This window comes from Rhineura floridana, chromosome 11 (genome assembly GCF_030035675.1).
Source record: "Rhineura floridana isolate rRhiFlo1 chromosome 11, rRhiFlo1.hap2, whole genome shotgun sequence".
In the NCBI taxonomy this organism is placed as follows: domain Eukaryota; kingdom Metazoa; phylum Chordata; class Lepidosauria; order Squamata; family Rhineuridae; genus Rhineura; species Rhineura floridana.
The window spans coordinates 56,389,866-56,395,911 of NC_084490.1; the positions used below are offsets into that span (position 1 = coordinate 56,389,866).

The following is a 6,046-nucleotide window of genomic DNA, read 5'->3' on the forward strand; positions in this document are numbered from 1 at the left end:
TCTCTCATGTTCAACCACAAGTTCAAAGACATATTGCAGACCACCTGACCAAAGCTCATGGCCCTGTCCTAGCCTGCTCTGTGACTTGGTAGTCTGGAGTGCTTGTTCCTGAGTAGGGCCATATTCACACTGTACCTTTTTCCACTATTATTCAACTTTAAACAGTTATGGTTGCCCCCAAAGAATGCTGGGAAATGTAGTTTGTGAAAGGTGTTGAGAGTTATCAGCCCTATTCCCCTCACAGACCTGCAATTCCCAGAGCTCCTTGGCAGGAGGGGTTGATTATTAAACCACTTGGGGAATTTAGTTCTGTGAGGAGAATAGAGGCCTCCTAACAACTCTCAGCACCCTTCACAAACTATACTTCCCGTCATTCTTTGGAGGAAGCCGTGGCTGCTGCAAGTGGAATATTAGTGGAATAAATGTATGGTGTGAATGTGGCCTAGATCTACTGGCAAGAAGAGCTGCAGCTTGCCGTTTGAAACCAAGCCCTTCTCCACCAGCAGATCTACTCCCAAGAGACTGGAGCAGGCAAAGACATTACGTTGTCGGAGATGGAGCAGAAAATGCTCCCCCCACCCCCAGTCAACCCTCCCTAGCAGTAAACATACCACAGTAATAAATTAAATAACTAACCATTTGCTGCTTTTTCCTGACACCCCAAATCAGCTGCCTGAGGCGGCCATCTCACTCCGCCTAACAATAGGGCCCAGCCTGAGGCCTCTTACCCCAACATATCAACTCATCGATAGGGAGGTTGTGGAGCCTCTGTCTTCAGAGGTTTGCAATAAAAAGGTTGCACAGGCATATATTGGAGGTGCTGTTCATGTCAGCTATTCTCTTTAAGGGGTTTTATGAAGATGGCCCAGTCAGAAGGCAAAGGTGACAGATCTCTCCCTCCCAGCCACCCACCCAGGTCCTGGCTCCCTTGTCGACCATCCGTCAGAAGCTTCACGACATGAAGAAAGTCAATATGCGCTGCTTTTCCTCAACATGTTGAATTCCTTTATGCTGGGGGTGAGGAACATTCCCTTCTGGGCAACTTTCCAAGGGCCACACAACAGTAAGGGGAAGGGCCAGAGCAACACATGTAAAGGGATGGGGGTGGAGCAACAAATGTATGTTTTATATTTGTACAGTAGACTTGCTTTTACACACACACCCTCTATCCTTCATCCAGGGACGCAAGAGCCATTATCAGAGTTCACAGACACATTCCAGCCAGACAAAAATGCTCAGGAAGCGAACGAAGGGGCAATGAGGGGTGTGGCCTGGGGAAAGTTTCAAGGGCCAGACAGGCCTGGAGAGCCACATTCAGCTCCTAGGCCAGAGGTCCCCCACCCCTCCATAAGGCCAAGCTGATGTTCAGAGGAGCCTCAAAGCAGAATAAAAACAGTGGCAATCCAAAACCACACATGACCATATAGATTAGAGAAGGTACACTATTGATACCCTAACATTGGCTCAGATGGTCTTTTGCTAGTGCTAGGGGTTGGTGATGCTTCACAGTGTTTGCTCTTGTTTTTGTGCAGTGCACTGAAGCAGATCTGTCTCTTTCCTGTCGTTTCACAAAGCAAAGCTAAAAACCTCCCCCGTGTGCAGCATGGAAATAGCTACTGGAGGCAGAAAACCAACTCTCAGTTCTGCCTGCCATGCCTCACCCCTGCTCTAACCCTCTGCCTCTATCTGAGCTTTGAGACCCTTCTTGTATTATGAGGTTGTATCCACTCCAAGGATCTTAAATGCATGTTACCTTTCAATGTGCAGTGATTCCTTAGCGCTTAAACAAAAATTTGTCTGAATTTGAAATGGAGCGAATATCCCATTACCAGTTCAGAAGAGCTTTACTGAAGCTGAGGCAAACAAGTCCCAGAATCTGCTTTCTACAAACTTGCAAGCTGCAGATAGACAATGGGGGGAGGGGAGAGAAGGTGTCCCATGAACGAAAAAATCAAAGAGAAATACGCAATAAGAAAGTTAATGCAGTATAAGGGACCCATCTGCCAGAGCGGGGAACTGTTTTTTCTCTCAAGGACCATATTCCCTTGAAAATAACCTGTCAAAGGCCACATGCTGGTCGTGGGCAAGACCAGAGCCAGGCCAATGCGGCCAAAGCAGTTCATGGGTTGGCCAGCTACTTTCTCTTTTTCTGGCCCCTTCTCTCTCTCTCTCTCTTTGCCACCCCTGTTGGATTTAAAATTGGAGGAAAATTTCCATTCAGTTTGCATTTTAATTCAAACATATGTAATCTGCCCTCCTGGAAATACTATATGAACTGAAACACAGCTATTATTTGAAATTCCCACTTCTCTGAATTTTGTGATGCACTTTTTAACCAAAAATGTGTACAAAGAAAAGCATATATTAGGAGAAAGTGTGCCTAGAAATGCATACATTGGTGAAAGCATACAAAATGTGTTATTTTAGGGGAACTTGCAAAATATGTGTATATTAGGAGTAAAAGTTTGGCAATTTTTTGTGAGAACTTGTTGTACAGAAAATTTGCAAACTGATGTAAAATGTGGTGGACTGAACACAAGATTGGAAGAATGAGGCACTCGGATAAACTGAAACTGATTCATCTATCCACCTTTCTTGCAGCTCAGGTTGGTAGCAATGAAAGACTATTTCTCAGGCTTTGCCCCTCACAGCTAGGGATGTTGGTGGGCTTGTGTTTTCCCCAACAGCAGTTGTGCCTGGTGCATATGAAGATGGGCTTGCGTCGCACAAGGGAGTAATTACACGTTGTTTTCTTAATATTTATGCACCTAATAATGACCTGCTCCCTGGAAATTAAATCCCTCCCACCCTCTCTTCCCACTCTTGCATGTAATAAGATACAAATGTGAGCCCTGTATTTGGATAAACATATCCATGAAAACAGATGGATTCCCCCCCTCAAGGTGATTGGGGGGCAAGGATCAGAGTGGCCAATGGGTCAGCTAAGGATTGTAGAGTTGTGTTTGCTTCTGCTAATGGGAGAAATCTCCTGCAAGAGACCCGGAGCTGAACTGGAAACATGGCTCATCACCAGTTTCAAACTCTGGCACCAATTTTTAATCCCTGGTCTCAGTAGTGAGGACATCTATTTTATTTGCTCCAACTCCCCCACCCAGGTCACTTTGGCTATCTTGTACGGAGCCTTCTCCAGCTCTGATGTGCCTTCTTGACGTGTGTAACTAACTAGTGACCAGAATTTCACAGGTAAACTAAACACGAGCATGATCTGATGAACCTGAAAGCTGATGAACCTGAAAGCAACTTCAAATGGAAGGGAGGGGAAAAACACACCCAGATGTTGCTGCCTCTTCGGTTACTGGACACACATCCTGTGTGGGGTGTGCTCTTCACTCCCACCCCTCCCACAAATAGCTTTCCTAGGAGATGACCTTTACATGATGTTACCACCATGCCCATATGAAGCAAAGCCAGAGGGGCTTCTGAGAAGAGGCCCACAAATCACCTCCTCAAATCCATGCTTATTAATGGGGTGACATCAAACCTGTCCTCGAAATGTCACAAACTGGAAGTTCCTTGAGCAGGATTGCATAAACCCCTGTGGGTGTGTTACCAAGATGTCAACGATGGATGCGTGTAGACAACGCGCTTGGTGTCTATAGGTCAGCATTGTCACCATCATGACACAAAGAGCAAAACATTACCTCAAAATAGCAGAATCCCTGGAATTCTGAAACAGTCAGAGGAGCTGGGGGGTTGCTCATTTTGTTTTCAAAAGCAAGAAAGTTCTAGTACTCGTTGTGATGGCTTTATTAGGGGCCCAAGGTTTTTTTCTGTTTTCACTCAGTTTTCTTGATATCCTCAGGAAGCCTCCGATTTCTCAATCCTAGCCTCTCCACTCCCAAAGCTACACCACCAAAGTGGTATAGTGAAGGGGGGATGCAAGGGAATGTAGTTTTGGGGAGTCTTCAGAGCAGGAGCGATGATGTCATGTGTTGTAAAGTCAAAGATAGGCATCACTAAGTTCAATGGACGCTTACTCCCCAGGGTAGGGATGTCAGAGCATTCCATCAGAAATGGACATGGGAGCAGACACTGCCACAATTCACATGTTCATCTAGGGTCAGGAATGGAAATCATGCAAGTGAATACAAGCAGCATTTGCTGTCTTTTTTTCCATTCATGAACATAACATGAATAATTATGTTGTCTTCTGCATTGGACACAGGATGGGATGGAAACTGCTGCCTCCTTACATCCTTTCTCCCAGGAAATGGAAAAACATGCTGTTTTTTTAATAAATTGGGCGTTTTGCTATGTTGTGCATTCTCTCTCTTTATCTATCCATATCATAACTACCTGCATTTTTGGTCTCCTTCAAGACATGGCTATGGCGGCTACCACAATGAGCTCCTGCACTTCAAAAGTTACCACTACACCACTGCAAGAACTCATCTCTAGGAGCATTTTCTTTATCTTAATCTCTCAGTCCCACTGCTTCCATTTCCTAGTACTGTTCCCAGCTGGGAGCTGCCACCTGAGACTCACCTGTCTCCTCTGGAAGGCAGAGTATTAAAGACAGTAGCTGAACTCCATGTTTGGGAAGGCCTCTGCCATAGCAGTGGTTCCCCACGTAGGAAAAAATAATTGGCACAACAATCAAGTACATTTAATAAAGATGTTAATATGCCCATTTTCTATTTTGAAAATATACCAAGGGCACTTCCAGACTGTCACTGGTTTCAGGTGGGATTAAATTACTTTCCAAATTCAGGTTGCACAATTATAATTGATTGGGAGGTCTTGCACAACAAATGCGGTTCCCCAAAAGATCAGACGTTTTGTGATAAGGAAAGTTATGGGCAAATGCACTGGAAAGTGTGAATGCTATTTAAATAGCTGAGATCATACAATCTCCCCGCAAACCAATCAGGATTAATGTTCAATAAACAGGTCACTGCAAATGTCACAAAATATTTTTTAAACAAAATTAAGGAAAAACACAATAAAACACACATTCATGAAACAGAGGTGTAGGATAAAAATTAAAAGACGTATAAGACCATAAATCAAAATGAAAATGCACTAAAAAGGAAAAGGCTGGGCAAGTAATAAAATGACCACCTAGCAATTATTAAGATCACTATCAGTCTGGAAATTTCCCTGGGGAGTGTTCCAAAGACAGGGCTTTAAAGGGTAAAACTGGCACTTTGAATTGGGTTCAGAAACTTACCAGTATCCAGTGCAGACTGTTGAGATGTGCTTCCTACATCCAGTCCTAGGGTTGCATCTAATGATAGTCCTCTTTCTATCTTTCTCTTGACTCAGAGAGTGCTTTCTACTTTTCATGTGTGCCATATAGAAAGCAAACCTCATCATTGTCTTATGTTAGTGCCTAAGCATTAAATACAGAACACATAAAAAGATGAACAGACGTACATTATTAGGTGCAATCGCATTTCCCCATTTAAACTATAGACTAATATAAAAAGAGGGGGGGGAGAGTAGGAGAAAAGAGAAGAAAAAAGGAGGAAAAAATGAAAGGGGAGATAAATACAAAACCACTGTCTAGATCTTGATACCTAAATAATGAAAGGTAAAATAATGAAAGATAAAAAGTAGGCAGATTATTAAATGTCCAACATTTCTTCAGGTCTTTTCTCAATCAACTTTAAAGGGATTAAGATGTCATATAAGAAAGGAAGAAAAGGAAGAACAAGAGACACAAATATCCTTCCAATATTCATCACTGCTTAAATAGCTAATCAATGGCTTGATTTAGGCTGCAGTCCAATACATGTCTACACAAAAGTAAGCTCCATTGGGTTCAGTGAGACTTAATCCCAGGTAACTGTGTACTGGATTGCAGCCTTAAATCAAAATCTTTAATTCACAGATATGACTGAAAAGATTAAAAGGAGAAAACATTGTCCCTTGCTTTTTCATTCCAGACATTAATACAACAAGCCCATATCTGAATAAATAAGTTACCTTGTTGGTGATTTAATTCCCTTCTTGAGTACATGATTGTAAACATTAGGACAGCTTCCCATGTCCTTCTTAACCAGAAGATTTATTTACCACTGCA

General features: G+C 43.0%; 1 long non-coding RNA gene across 1 annotated transcript; it reads right to left on the minus strand.

Annotated features, from left to right (window-relative positions):
• Positions 1-3,782: 3,782 nt before the first annotated feature.
• LOC133367289 (uncharacterized) lies at positions 3,783-6,046 on the minus strand. Its single transcript, XR_009758563.1, has 3 exons — positions 5,950-6,046; positions 5,192-5,353; positions 3,783-4,075 (listed from the first exon to the last, which is right to left on the minus strand). It is a non-coding gene; the product is annotated as an uncharacterized LOC133367289 (long non-coding RNA).